Below are 16,137 nucleotides of genomic sequence, written 5' to 3'. Positions count from 1 at the left end.
AGACTCAGTATCTCCTGGCACAGCACATGGCCCCACACAGACATATGTGTTGCACTACCAGAAAGCACTTGCATTGTCTTTCAAACCCTGCACATGACTGCTGTTGATGTATAGTGGAACGGGGCCCTGAGAATCAGCCGAATAGCAAGCAGACCCAGAAGACTGATTTGGTGCTTCTGCCCGATTGGAAACCGGAGACTCCTGAAATCCAACTCAGCCGGGTGGACTCCACAGTCCAGTGCCAATATATCTGTTGTAAATGAAAGACGCCTTGTACATGTAGATTATGTAGGTTGATTTATTAAGATACATGTTATCATCAAGAGCCCCACCAGGTAGCAGCCTTCCTGCTGCTCAGCCCATCCTCCAACTGACTCTCTCTCACTCACCAACATCCCACAGCATCCCCACACACCAACATTCCACAATCACAGTCACACTGGCTGAGCAGCAAGTATCACACATCTCCTTTCTTTACATAAAATACCATTAGAACTCTAGCATGAATGCTTACCTTGTAGTAAGGAGAATTAATGCGAATGCATGAACAATAATAGGTGGAAAACATTTCACGCACAACATGTCAAAACACACTAATTGCAAACATGCATACAAAAACAGATAGAAAACATTGAATGCAATTTGCACAATATGTCATAACATAATACTTGCAACAAAACCACAGTAAATAATAATAATGATACACTCACCCTCATCTTCTCCCTTTCTTTTTTTTTTGTCCTCATATTTCCACCTCTCATCTTGGGACTCTTCCTATCCCTCTATACTGATTGTGATGACCATCAGAGAGAGGAAGGAGTGCTACATTATGGAGAATGCCGTTTCTGATACCCGTTCCCATTTCTCTGTACCATCCTTGGGAGTAGACAATGGGAACTTCAGAGCCTCCGGCACACTGGCTTAATCATTGGACCCGCTTGTTTTTTCTTTCCATTCCATCAAGAGAGGCCAGACCTTATCTCTACTACCTGTATCACAAGCCATATCTGATTCACTTGTTACTGTAATGCTTTTTAAAAGTTCAGCAAAGGATGGGGAAGACTTCCACTTCTTACTTATCTCGCGCCTTGCAAGTAACATCACATAGAAGATGAGTTTAGAAGCAACACCTTGCCAGGCCTCTTCCTCTGGCGAGAGCCCAAAGAACACCAGACAAGAGCTTACATTAATTTGTTTACCTCCGAGCTCTCCCAGAAAGTTGCAGAACTCCGACCAGAATTTTGTGATTTTTTGGCATTCCAGGAACGTGTCTGTCGTCAGCTCCTTCTATCTTACAACGCTTAAATGAGGCTGGTTTCACAACTGCTTGTACCATTTCAAATGATTTTGCCCATCTAATTTCAACCTCCTCCTCATTGAGCTCCTCACTCCATAATTTCCTTACATCGGCCTCAAGCGTATCTTCTACATCTAAAAAGGCCCACTGCCAGTAGGAGATTTCCTTCTCCCAATGCTCTGTTCTTGATATCTGGTCTGGCTTAGGATCTTCCTCCTCCTGTGCCCAATCCTGTGCTGCCCACCAGGAGCCCAATTGTTAATATTTGAACCTTGTGAGCTTTACCTTAGTCAGATTACTAAGCATCTCCCAATTCATTAGATTTCCCTCTTTCATGAGGTCTGCCCAATAGAGAATACCCGCATCTTTTAGCGGTTGACTCAATTGATCTTTCCAACATGTAGGGGTCCCCAGTGATTCCCAAATTGGTGCCTTCATCGAATAGTAAGGAATTTTCATTTGTTTCCGAACATAAAGCCAAGTTCTTAATGCCGTGCTCAGAATCTTTAATCTAACCTTTTGAAAAAACTTTGGGTCACCGTATTTAAATAAAAAGATTTGTTTGCCTTGACCCACCTCTCCAAGCATTGCTGTGAACAATATACCCAAGGATGACCCGTCTGGCTTATTTGCTAGCATAAGGACATTTTTGGGATGGAAAGCATAACAGTAAACAAGCAGGTCTGGCAACGCCAACCCCCCAGCTCCCAGTTTCCTCCGCAATTTCTTCCACCTTATCCTAGAACCCTTGGATGCCCAAATAAAACTGCAGATTTTCCACTGTAGTTTAGCTATCTCCTGTTTTTTAAAAGACAAAGGGATTGGATTAAAAAGAAACGTACTTTTTGGGAGTATAACCATTTTCATAAGGTTTACCCTACCATAGATGTGTAACGGAAGGTTCGCCCATCTCAACAGTGTAGAAGATATCTCCCGACTTACTTTCTTCCAATTTTCTCTTGGGATATCTTCCAATTTCTGTGTGATAATTACCCCCAAATATCGCATTCTTGTTTTCACACCCTGAATGTCTGTTTCCTGATTCCACTGCATAATTTCAGTTTTATCTATATTAACTTTATATCCCGAGATTAAACAAAAACCCTCAGCTTTTCTCATCAGATTAGGTATTGCCTCTTTTGGGTTAGTTGTGTATAAAATCAAATCATCTGCGTTAAGTCCCAGTTTCATATTACACCCATTAAACAAAAAGGGGCAAATTGTGGTGTCAGCTCCAATAGAAATAGCCTGGGGCTCTATATATATAAGTCAAACAAAAGTGGAGACAATGGGCATTCCTGCCTTGTGCCTCTTATTATACTAAACCAATTTGATAGTTCACCATTTGTCAATACCTTGGCTCTGGGGCTTTGATATAGATTTTTCACTGCCCTCACCAAATTCTCTGGGAAATTGATCCCATTGAGAACTTCCCACATATATCTCCAATTAACTTGATCAAATGCTTTAGCAGCATCTACTGCTACTACTGTCAAGGGTATTTTTCGTATTTCAGCTAAATCAATAGCTCCTATCATCTGGAACATAAGCTTGTTTAATTGCCTACCTGGAATAAAGCCCCTTTGATCAGGATGCACTACCTCTTTTATCACCTTTGCCCCACGTGCTGCTAGAATACCCGAATAGATCTTATAATCAACGTTTAAAAGAGATATTGGTCTATAGGAATCAACCTTCTGTGGATCCTTATTGGGTTTAAGTATTAGGGTAATCGTGGCTTCTGACCATGAACTGGGGATGTTTTCTCCCAAGATATATAATCTATTACATAATGACGCAAATATAGGTACTACTATATCTAGGAGGGGTGTGTATACCTCCATCGGTAAACCATCTGGCCCCTGCAGCTTTCCCCCTGGCCATTTTTCTACACTGTTTCCTCGCCTCCTTCTCTGTTATCTTCTTTCCTAGAGATCTTTTCGGATCTTCAGTTAACTGTGGAATGTTTTCCTGCATTAACCAATCATTAATACTCTGTGGGTCTGGAAGTACGGTTTCTTTGTACAAATCACTCATAAACCCTCTACCTTCCCTCAGCATATCGGCATTCGCATAGAGCTCCTCCACTGATTCCCTACTTTTTAAACTCTTTATTATGTCTCTTGCTCCGTCTACCTTACTTTTCCAGGCCAACAAAGAACTGCATTTTTCACCATAGGCAAAATGTTGAAGTTTGCTTACCTTCCATTTCTCAAGTAATTTGTTATTCAACTGGGCCTGAAATTGAGCCTGTAGGTCCTCTAGATCCTTAACCAGGGTATGGATATTACTTGTACCTTCTAGGGAAGCTTTCTGCAAGGCTTTCTCTTTCATCTTGGTCTCCCTAGTTCAACTATCTTCATCCTGTTTTGCAATCTTTCTTCCCCCCCGATTATAGATCTTAAAATTCCTCTTAGATACGCTTTAAAAGCCTCCCAGACCACTTGCTCATTTGTAGAACCTATATTCACCCTAAAATATTCTTCAGTTTTCTCTTTCAGATCTCTTATAGCATCTTCATCTAGTAAAATCGTTCTATCTAACGTCCATCTCCTTTGTCTCTCACTTTGATAGATGTTCAGAGACATTACCACTGCAGAGTGGTCAGATAAGAATGCAGGGGCATGCGATACTGTTTCTATATCTGCGTAGAGAGCTTGGTTTACAAGAAAGTAATCAATGCGAAAGTGATGTCTATATTTTTTGCTGTAATACGTAAATTCTCTTGTCTCTCCATTCTTGCTGCGCCAAATATCTACCAGATTAAATTCTTTTATCATGTTTTTCAGTTTGGCAAATGATTTTGGGGGGACAACATATTTTACCATTGATGTTCTATCTAAATCTTTATTTAAGACCAAGTTAAAGTCTCCCCCTAGGATTATAGGAGCTTCTGTTTCTAATAGACACGCTTCAAGCTTTACTAAGGGCCCTTAGTTATCCTCATTAGGTCCATAATACGCTACGTATATTAAGGGCTTATCCTGTACCAAAATATTGGCTACTATCCATCTCCCTGTATCATCCGTTTCATATTTTACCGCCCTGATTCCTGAGTTATTTCTAATAATAATGGCCAATCCTCTTGTACTCCCCCTTTGATCTGAACACATCACCTCCTGAACCCAACTCAGCTTAGAGAAGCAATTTCTGCATTCCTGCTTCTCTAAATGTCTTTCTTGTAGGAGGATAATTTGCGCTTCACTTTTTATAAACATTCCACCACCCTAAGCATCTTTCTACACCCCCCCCCCGAAGCCCGTTACATTCCAAGTTGTGAAACTTATTTTTTTGATGTTATCCATTTTAGTTTCTGCTGATCTCCTGACCTTCTCCCCCCAGCACCTTATCATTCTCCTTCCTCTTCAAGTACAATGTTCATTTGTTTTCCTTCTTTTATCCCTATGCCCCCCACCCCTCCCTTTCTAACCAGACAACAAAACACACTCTATCACACCACAAACCCCCAATCCAACCCCTGATACCACAAAACATGCCAGCTGGTCCGGCTAACATAAAAAGCAGTACGTAGAGTACCAACCACAGGGAGTGGTAGAGAACCACCCAAAAAACTGCAAAAATAAAATAAATGGAAAGGTGAAAGCACCTTGGCATACCACTGCCCCTCACCCTAACCCTTAGTAAGGATGGAAAAAACTCAAATAGTACGTCAAGTGTGGCTTAGACTCCGCCCCTCACCCCGTAGGAAGGGTGGAACACCACTCCACACCAACCATTTGGCATCTACCCTGCCCTTCACCCAAACCCATAGTAAGGATGGAAAAAACTGCAATCACATGTAATATGGCTTCACTCTGTCCCACGCCCCTACCTAGTGGGACGGGTGGGCAAAGAAAATCCACACTCCAAACACCAGTCATTTGGCATATACTCTGCCCTTCACCCAAACCCATAGTAAGGGTGGCATCAAATTCTAATAACACATTAAACCTTCAACCACTAACGAGTTGGCTTAATCCTGCCCCTCACTCTTATCCCATAGGAAAAGTGGAAAAACACATTCACCACCAGGAGCAACCTTGCTGCTGCTCAGCCCATCCTCCAACTGACTCTCTCACTCACCAACATTCCACAGCATCCCCACACACCAACATTCTACAACCACAGTCACATTGGCTGAGCAGCAGGTATAACACAATCCATTACCACTGTGAACTCCGGATGGGGTAGAGAGAACAGCTTGGCATAAGTCACACTGGAATCCTACTCCAACCATTGAAGGTCCCAAGATACCTCGACTGACACACACATGCGGAGTCTGAAAAAGGTGGAGGTCCAACTCACGTGTCGATAGGCACGATCCACAAAAAGGATACATAATACCAGGACATCGAGTCCTGAACAACAAGAAACCTGAGAACTGCCTGGGTCGGAACACACGACTGAGGCTGAAACATCAGAATCATATCATGAATGTCTCCACATATTAGGAAATTTTAAATGAAGTAGTTATTTTTACAAAATGTATTGTTATGGTTTTAATTAACTGAAACAATAAAAAAAAATCATTTCATTTCATTTCATGAATGTCTCTGACTCACTGTGCAGTTGGGGATTGCCTTGGAAATTCAAGATGCAACAGCACCAACTGAAGATTGGGTTCAGAATCTGATGAATGGCTCAGAGTTGTACCTTTGAGGTGCCTCCTGCATATTTGCTCCCTGGAATGGGAGCAATGGAAGGAGGACTCCCTTCTGGACTTCATGTCTTTGGACCATGATTTGTCCTTTGACCCAATCCTATTGCTACCTGAGGACAGTGAACTAAATGGAGATCAGGCCTGTGATTTGAAGTGCAAAATGCCTTGTTTTTTGTGTGTGGCAACATACAGCTTCACTTATCACTCCGTAATGGTCTTTGAGTGCACACGGGAGCATTTGACACATGACTCTGAATCAAAGAGAAACATCATACGAGTCCGTAACCGAACCCTTCCTCCTGCAGGTGCTGCATGGCCTAAAGACTATAGTCTTCAGGGGAGACATATCTAAGCACACAGTCAAAAATCTGAATTTTGTAGAAAGTAGGCACTAACAAGTTAAGGAGTGATGCACTGGATCCTTGTCAAAGAGCATGAAATGAAAGGAACTGAAAATAGCATGCATGGGTGGTGACTATATACTGCCTGCACTTTTCCCTTCTTGAGGTGAGACGAGGCCACCATGGGTCCCAATGGCACCATCCATCAGCGCGTCAGAGCAATTGCTGGAAAAAAGGTTCCGATCTAGTCTGGCACGCAACGGAATTAAAAAAGTTAGGGATTTGTGCCTAGAATTATCGAACACAATATGCATTACTTGCATAAAGAACATGCAACCAAGAGGGGCATAGTACAAAACTCATTTATGCTAAAGGATTTTGTTCCCTGCTAGTGCAGAATTACAATAATCATGTTGTGACACTTGCCTTTGCCCTTCTATAGAAAACTGAGGCAATGCCTTACGAAAATTGTTAAGTTAAATATTGAGGGGCAACATAAGGGCAAAGTCATCTGGTCAGCTGATCTAGTTGTCACATTCTAAAGACACTCACCAGTATTGTTTTTGAATGGATAGTCCATATCAAATAAAAAAACTCAATAGTTTTCAAAGTAAATATTCGGAAAAGCCAAAATATCTAAACCGGTCACATCTTCATGATGCGACACTTCACACCAGTGAACACGCAACATGGTGTTCGTTTGATTTTGTGATTTATTGCCACATACTAGACTGTAGGCCATTTAAGTATATTCAGATGCTGCACTAACTACCTCACAAATTGTGGGATAAAATGCCAGTGTGCAAGTGAAATTAGAGAAGACCAGAGGAAGACAGCCTGAGGGAAAGATCAATTGACTAGCAGTGTAAATTTCAATGATTTTCTGCTAGGAAAAAGATCAGGAAATGTATTGGACATTAATGAAGAGCCTAAGACTGAATCACAAAAAGGTCTGCTTAGGAGTGACCGAAGTAGAAAGAATTTGTTTCATAAGGGCCTTGCCAAAGAATATGAAAAGCTCACTAGACTGTTTATTATAGAACAGTGATCCTATAAGGGACCCCACTGGTTTAGAGGACCGAACAGATGCATGAATAAACAGAAAGTAGCCATCAAAATGATGAGAACTGTCTTACAAAGTTTCAGAGCTGAGAATAAAACTCGGGCATCAGTAATTAAGCAGGACATCAGTGTCATTGGCCTTATTAATGTTCTACCCAAAGGGACAGCAGATAGTTCAAGAGCATGCCTCATGCTCAGTATCTAATTTGTGACAACCCAGACTTAAATTCACTTTCTTACATTCTCACACGGATGGCACCTGTACCAAAGATGTTTTCCCAAAATTAATTGGAGCCTGTTGCTCCACAAGCACCAGGCCAGTGCACGATGTTGTGAAGGCACAAATTAAGTGCAGCATTGCTGAATCTGAGTTGAAACTAGACAGTACCAGAACTGCAGAGACCAAAGGAAGTGGAAGATCAACATCAAAAAAGGATTTATACAATTTTAGTTTAACAACCCATTTTTTTCCCCACTAAACGGTTTCATCTAAGTTTTGAACTTGAATGACCTCCACCAGGTTGACCAAACCAATCCAGTGAAAGTCCATTTTGGTGAAAAAAAATTATTTCACGTTTATTTTTTTAGCATCCTGCTGCTTATTCCCATGTTTTTATTCCTTCTTTAGTCCCTATCTACCCCCTTTATTTCCTTTTTGCAATAACTTAATTAGAATATTTCAGGTGCAATTACAGACTATAAAGATATGACCATTTCAATCCATAGACTTGGCGAACAAGCCTTTCACCTTACTCCAGAACTCACCACTAATTAAGGAAAAAAGAAGTTAAAATGAAAATTGACAAAATAAAACATCAGCATATCCTACCTGAACCCTTCCACCACCCATGTTGAGCTTGGACCTTTCAATCTGATGCATGACGTTTCTCCCATTGTAATATGTTTGGCCCTGTCTTAGAATAAAGGTCATAACAATTCCCAACTTTCGGTTATTACCCATCTCAATCTTCAGTAAAACATCCTAAGTGGCCTTTGTCAGGGCAGATAGTCACTTCTACATCATCACCCTGATGGATAGAAAATGATCCCTACCTTTTGTGTTGTGAAAGGTCAACCTCTCTAGCATGCCCACACGGAGAAACAGCATTAACAAAGCAGGCTAAAACACGTGTGCCGTTACAACGCATGCAGAACAACACTTGCCTTTACCACGTATATGCGTGGTAAAGGCAGGCAGCGGTCTAGCAATGGAGCGAGTGGCCAGGGGGGTGTTGGAGACTTCCTGCAGACGATATTTGAAGGAACAGTGGCTTGGTGAGTAATTTTTCAGTTTCAGGGCTCAATGCGGGGCGCTGGAGTCGGTGTAGTTATTAGGGCTGGGGTGGTTTGCAGAACTGGGGGCCGGGTTTTAGGGCTCAGAGCAAGGGGCTGGGGTCTGATCTTTACCATGCATATGCCTCTACGAATAATGCCTTCAGAACGAAATTCATAGTAAAGGCATGCGTGGTAAAGTCACAGGCGTGGTTGAGACAGCGTTGTTTAGCCATGCGTTGTTTTGTCATACTAATGCCCAGCCAGCCTGACCTGTTCATTCGACTGCCTTGCCAAATTTTGCCAACAAAAATAGTTGATACATGGTACTCCAGGACCTAGTCATGATCTCTTCTCAAAACTGTAAAGGCTGGATTTTATCATAATGCAAAAATGATGATCTGTTTTATGGAGGCCAAGATCTCATTTACGCAATATAATGGAAGTTAGGTATCACCCAGTCATACTGTTCAGGGATAATTCTCTATGTTGGACTGATATAGTCATCTCCCTTCCCAAGCTAAGGTCCTATCCAGAAACATTCTTTCATTATTCCTCCTATGTGGGTGCAACTCACCAGGCCAAGACTCATCCCTTTGTGCCTTGATAGGATGCAAATAATTTCACACCTCTGGTTAACAGCCGTATGGCTGCCATTCTAATTTATGGATATATTATCCAACTGAATATCTGTTTGTACCAAAATCTTTCCGATTTCGATGGGATGAAGACCAGTTTTCAATCCTCAAATGTTGTAAATCAGCTAAAGGAAACATATTTGATATCAGACAGCAGTCACCTTCCATCCATTTCTAAAAGGATGCTGAGTCTACTGTTGGTTCAATCTCTATATTATTATGCATGGGGATATAGAGGGAATATACAACCTTGTTCCGGACATCAAATACTGTCCAGGCAATTTGACTACGCTTAAAACGTTGGAGTTTATTTCTTCTAACCAACCAGATTAAATCACACAACACCTCTCTGCTACACTTTGATCCATTCAAACGCAAATCTCATTTGAAATCCTTCTCTACCACTCGCTAATATTAGGTACGGGCGACTTTATAACAGACAACAACAACTGAACACTCTTCCGGACCCTGAAGAGTTGGAGATTTTACCACCATGCGAAATCTACAGAGGATTTCTGCAGGTCTTCTAAATTACTCTTCTCTAATTAACTGGCAAGAACAGGAATACATATAGCAACCTTGACATTACACTCCTCTTATTTCCACTATAAGGCCCAGCACAAATATGAATGTTCCCTTCTACTTCTGCGACTTATCTTTTATGTCCTTAAACAATATAGCTGTTGACCTTGGGATACACACATTTGGTTAAAATACCCCTCACACACCAAAAGGGCCCTTGGTGTCATGCTTCATCATCGGGGTCTTCCCGCCCGGCTACCGGACGGGGCAGTGCTGCGACAAGCGACTACGCTGGAGCACCTTTATAATTTGTGGGTGCTATGTGAGTGAATGGAGTGAGTGTCAGTGGGGTCAGGGGTGATAGACAAGTGATGATTAAAAAATACCTGGCCTAGTGATACAAAAACTATTTAATAAACACTGGCTGGTATTGTTAAAACAGGTGGTGTCGGAAAGGGTAAGCGGGTTAATGGGCTTACTTTCCTGTGTGGGTCGACATGTTTCGGGGCGACATGCCCCTTCGTCAGGACCGGGGTAAGAGATCCCCCTGTCACTCACTGATGTGTCGCCACAATGGGTCTATTTACAAAAAGGTGAAAAAAAGGGATCAATGTGTATGCATATATACTTTATATTAGTCACACACTTCCCTAGCTATGTAATAAGATACTCATGTAGTATGCCTGAAAAGACAAGAGCATAGTATTACTAATGCGCGGATCCCAAGGCGCTATTTCTTAAATACCTGTAGGAAAAAGAGGACAGACATACATATAGCAGTGGTCCTGCCTTGGGAACCCAAAGAAGGATCCATGGTTTTACATTGTTAATCACACACATAGACAAAACTCACACGCTGTATATAATCACAATATAGATGCAGTGGTTGGGTAGTCTGTACTCATTTTCAATACATACTTATTATGATGAAGAGCGATGCCTCATGGGCCAACACTAGATCGAAGGGTAAAGTAGGGGTCCAACTGTAGGTGGAACAAAAAATATATATAGAGAGGATTGGGTCTTAGTATTCTGATGGTAAGTGTGCTAGAGTTAAGTTGGTAGCATTCCATTGTTTACTGGTCCTCCCCTGCCGGCTATGCCGTACTTACTCAACCCCGGCCTCGTTGTGCTTCCTCCTTCGTCCGTGGCCTCCGTGGTAATGGGGATAGAGGCAGGGACGGGTGTTTATATAGCTGTGTTAATTGGATAATAAGGGAAAGGGGCGGTGATTATGGACACCTGTGCTCAAGAAATTTCGCCGTGATCTAGCTGCTGCGGTGGCCATTGTCAACAGGTCACCGACGGGGTTGAGTAAGTACGGCATAGCCGGCAGGGGAGGACCAGTAAACAATGGAATGCTACCAACTTAACTCTAGCACACTTACCATCAGAATACTAAGACCCAATCCTCTCTATATATTTTTTTTGTTCCACCTACAGTTGGACCCCTACTTTACCCTTCGATCTAGTGTTGGCCCATGAGGCATCGCTCCTCATCATAATAAGTATTTATTGAAAATGAGTACAGACTACCCAACCACTGCATCTATATTGTGATTATATACAGCGTGTGAGTTTTGTCTATGTGTGTGATTAACAATGTAAAACCATGGATCCTTCTTTGGGTTCCCAAGGCAGGACCACTGCTATATGTATGTCTGTCCTCTTTTTCCTACAGGTATTTAAGAAATAGCGCCTTGGGATCCGCGCATTAGTAATACTATGCTCTTGTCTTTTCAGGCATACTACATGAGTATCTTATTACATAGCTAGGGAAGTGTGTGACTAATATAAAGTATATATGCATACACATTGATCCCTTTTTTTCACCTTTTTGTAAATAGACCCATTGTGGCGACACATCAGTGAGTGACAGGGGGATCTCTTACCCCGGTCCTGACGAAGGGGCATGTCGCCCCGAAACATGTCGACCCACACAGGAAAGTAAGCCCATTAACCCGCTTACCCTTTCCGACACCACCTGTTTTAACAATACCAGCCAGTGTTTATTAAATAGTTTTTGTATCACTAGGCCAGGTATTTTTTAATCATCACTTGTCTATCACCCCTGACCCCACTGACACTCACTCCATTCACTCACATAGCACCCACAAATTATAAAGGTGCTCCAGCGTAGTCGCTTGTCGCAGCACTGCCCCGTCCGGTAGCCGGGCGGGAAGACCCCGATGATGAAGCATGACACCAAGGGCCCTTTTGGTGTGTGAGGGGTATTTTAACCAAATGTGTGTATCCCAAGGTCAACAGGATACACATAAAAAAAAAAAACCTTTTTTGAGGTGGACCCTTTCTGATTACATGTACTTTAGCAAGAGGAGGACGTGCCCACCTCGGTGCCACCTAGCACCACCTCTTCCTCCCCACTTTGATTTCCTTACTTAAACAATATAGGACATTGGCTGACTACCATTCAGTAAGGGATGAAGTCAATCTAATGCTCAGATATTTGGTTGCTGAATTCGTAATTTTCTGAGACACCATATCACATCAGAGACCTCCTCATTCAAAAGGTTAAATTCGGATATCTTTTCTTTTCTTAATTCACGGCGTAGGAGTTCTCCCTCTCAAATTCCATTCAGTCCCCCTTGCTTTTTCAGGAGCTTGGTGTGGTTTCTTTTGCCTTAGTACTCAGATTCCTCCTCACATCTCGTGCACATTTGACCCTATACACCTGGGCCCCCATAGTCCTGTTCCCAGTGTTTTTTCTGCTTAACTTGCCCTTCTTTTCATTATGCCATCTCTGTGAGGTATTCAATCTCATCTCCTAGGACCACAGATTTTTATTTTGGGATGCCCTGCCCCGGCCCCACCCCTTTCTCATCACATTTTTGGGAGCCCTGTGAGGCACTTTTCCAATTCGTCCTTATGCTCCCCCTTACATTCTATGCTTCTATAATTACGTGTTTTGTTACAGCTAATTTTTTTCAAACAATATGCTAAATACTTCATAGAAGATTTTGTTATTTTTTAGATGAATAGTATTAGTTAAGTTGGTATTTAGTCAATATGAAGTAGAGCCATAATTTGATGTCAGTCGTTTTGGGTCTGGTGCTTGAATGAGGCATCTCAGACCACATGTTCAGTGAAGAGGCACATTGGGCGGAAAGGATGTGTGGACACACTTATGCAGCACTAACACTTTCATTTAACAAGCACTTGCAATGGCAATAAGTCTGTGTATAAAGTATCCACACACTCAAATACAGGCATGCAGAAATGATGGTTCTATGTGATGGCACATTGAAGCCAGATACATTGCTAGTAGTATTCGTGGCAGTACTGTCGTGCATGTGGTGTTAGAGTTATTGGTATTGGTGGTACAATTGCTGTTATATTGGAGGGGTATTGGTGCTAGCAGCTAAAGCCATGTGTGGTTTTGGGGTAATGACACTATTGGTGTTCTTAGTGATGGCAATGTGGTGTTTGTGTGGAACTGGTGGTGGTATAAAAGGTCTATTGGAGGTGGTGGTATAAAAGTGTTGTACAATTAGTGGTGGTATTTATATTGTGGTTGTTGCATTGGTGATTCTGATCAAGTTCCCACGTATTAACGTGTATACATCTCCTACACATGCATGCTAATTGCTTTCTGATCATCAAATGGTGACGGCCTCACCCCGGGATGGCTATAAGAAAATGCCTGCTATAGTTAAAAAAAAAATAGCTTTCAGAATTCAATGCATGTGTGGGATAAAGAACTTAATGTGACAGAAAGCGTGATTGTGGGTGTTCTTTTTTAGATGTAAAATCGCTCCTCGAGAAGTGCAATGCAAAAAAGAGAAGGAATAATGTACCAAACAGCAAATAAAATGACTTTGAGAGAGAGAGAGAGACATTCCTGTGGGGATGTGATTGACAATACTTGAAGTCAACAGATGAAAGAGTTTGAATAAGGCAATGGTTGATGGTAGCGGACTCCAATCCCGCTCAATGTATATTATAAGCAGAGGATCTTGCACTGAAAAAAAGGCAATCAGTCTGGCTTTATTGTGTCTTGATTGTGTTAAAATATGCAAGCACAAGCATTCAAATATGCACACAGTCGTTCTGGGCTATGTCTTTGTGCAACGCATCCCTTTCTCTGAGTGTAATGTTTTTGCCCTATTTGCACTACAAGTTTTGGATATACAAAACAGGTAACAGATATATGAGAGACGGAAAGAGGAAGGTTGCACAGACACATGGCAGAATACCCTGTAATTGTGTGTGCATACCACTGCTTGCACGTGCTATCCAAATAAAACCCGGCCTATTTGCTTTGCCAAGCCTTGATTCTTTCACAATCTAAGCGTGAATAGAGTGTTTTTCTGAAACATCACCTTTTACAATCAACTTTGGGAAAAATAAATAGGGAGAGGAGTTGGCCTAACGGCTAGGGCGCTCGACCTCGGATCTGGGTTCGAGTCTCGGTAACGACGCCAAAACCTCCTGTGGTTCTGGGAAATCACTTTATCTCCCGTGCCTAAAATGAATGTGTGTCCGTCCTCATGTAACGTAACTGGTGCTATGTAAAGCGCTCTGATACCTGGTTCGGGTCTAGTTCGCGCTATATAAAACTCTGCAAAAAAAAACTGAAACACCAAAATATTTTGAAATAAAAATCGGAGAAAATATATTCAAGGGGATCTATATGTTTTAAACAATTACAGGAGATGCATTTACATCCTGAGAACACTAGAGCAAATGCAGAGTAACTGACACACACCTCCAAACCTAATAAACTAAGAGTCAAAACATTCCCCTGAGCAGAAAAAGTAATTTTTATTAGGGAATACTGTAAGAACAACGTTTCTAACCAGAAGAAATTCCAGAAGGAGAGCATTTGGCCAGGGGCTAATATGCTTCAACTAGGAGGCAATTCGAGCCAGCTGCTTTGCTTACATGAATCCGCCTCTAGTAAGAATTACACTGAAGAGAGGCGACTGCTGTCTCATGTCTCTGAAACTTTCAAGGGATTGGGAGAACAAGCGTAGTCCTCAGTCTAGAAAAGTCTGTCATCAACTAAGGGATCAGTGCCTCTACATGCATATACACTGGATCATGGTGCAGCCTTCAGGTGTTCCAATACTATAATACGTCTCGCTGTTCGTATCCAATACCAGGGCTCACATCTTATGGCCCAAGGCAATTTGTGGTCAGAAGAAGTGTTTATTTAGCGGAGCAAGAATTAAGTTAACTCACACAGGGCAGAATCGAAAAAATGATCTCCGGCAACAAGCCCCTGTTCAGGGGCGTATTGAGTTTTGCAGCGCCTGCCCAACGAGGAGCTAGCCCAATAATGAGCATATCACCATTTGAGTGTGTGAGGGCTCTTGCTCTCATAAATAAACATTTCTTCTGACCACAAATTGCCTAGAGCCATTTGGTGTGAGTCCTGGCATTGGATAGAAACTGCACACTGTATTAGAATATTGAACATTTAAGGGACTGTGTGTACTGGACCTCAATTACTGCCTGTCCCTCCATTAACTATTGAAGCCTTCAGATCATCAAAACCAATAAACAGTTGAGAAAACCATGATGGTGGGAGAAATACTACCCAGGGCTGATCCAAGATATGAGTGACCGTGTCTCATGCATCAGCTGAAAGAGACTGATCCAGATAAGCCAATGGTTGAAAGGGGCTGATTCAAAGCCCACTTTATGTGTATTCTAAGCAACAGGTCACGCAGACAGTGTGCTGCAAACCCAAACCCAAATAAGTATAGTTAGCATTGGGAGTCAAAATCACTGACATAAGTGGTTGTCATATGACACCACTCCCTGCCCGAGCAAGACTCACCCCACCTATGAGACGGAGAATATGTAACTCAAAGTGGAGCCACTGGGAGTTAGAAGATTGCTGTCAAGGTTGTCATATTGTAGCCACTGACTGTCAAGTGACTGAATATTCGGACTGCCCACAATAATCGGAGCATGTATCACCACTTCTCAATTTAATTCTAGTCGGTGATTAATTTGCAGAAGACGGAGGATTTTCCGTAAGAAAGGAATGTGAAAGCTTATTCACTTTATAACTGCTTTAAACTGAGGAATTGGGCTGAAATTACAATAAAAACGGAGCTGCTAGGTTTTTGGCCTCCTGAGTAGGATTCTAAGAGGAACCCATGCTTGTGAGCCATTGAACTGGGATTTAGTCCAGGCCAACAACTCCATTATTAAAACTTCAGTATTTGCTCCATTCAAACGTTCAAAAAATGAAGAAACTGTATGAAGCGCTATATGAAGAGAAAGTTCCCAGTGAAGAATGGTTCAGCGCTAGTGACTCAAAATTAAAATGTATGAAAAGCCCCTCCCATTTTATATTGTAGAATGGTGCAACCC

General features: G+C 42.0%; 2 protein-coding genes across 4 annotated transcripts in view; one reads left to right on the top strand and one right to left on the bottom strand.

The window, feature by feature from the left end:
- The window catches only part of DOCK4 (dedicator of cytokinesis 4), a 1,604,094-nt gene that overhangs the window by 308,373 nt on the left and 1,279,584 nt on the right, over positions 1-16,137 (bottom strand). The gene's annotated exons all lie outside the window — the stretch shown is intronic.
- The window catches only part of LOC144817731 (uncharacterized), a 135,368-nt gene that overhangs the window by 116,397 nt on the left and 2,834 nt on the right, over positions 1-16,137 (top strand). The gene's annotated exons all lie outside the window — the stretch shown is intronic.

Source organism: Lissotriton helveticus, chromosome 1_1 (assembly GCF_964261635.1).
Source record: "Lissotriton helveticus chromosome 1_1, aLisHel1.1, whole genome shotgun sequence".
In the NCBI taxonomy this organism is placed as follows: Eukaryota; Metazoa; Chordata; class Amphibia; order Caudata; family Salamandridae; genus Lissotriton; species Lissotriton helveticus.
The sequence above is the reverse complement of the archived record's forward strand: the minus strand, read 5'-3'. Positions and strand labels throughout refer to the sequence as shown.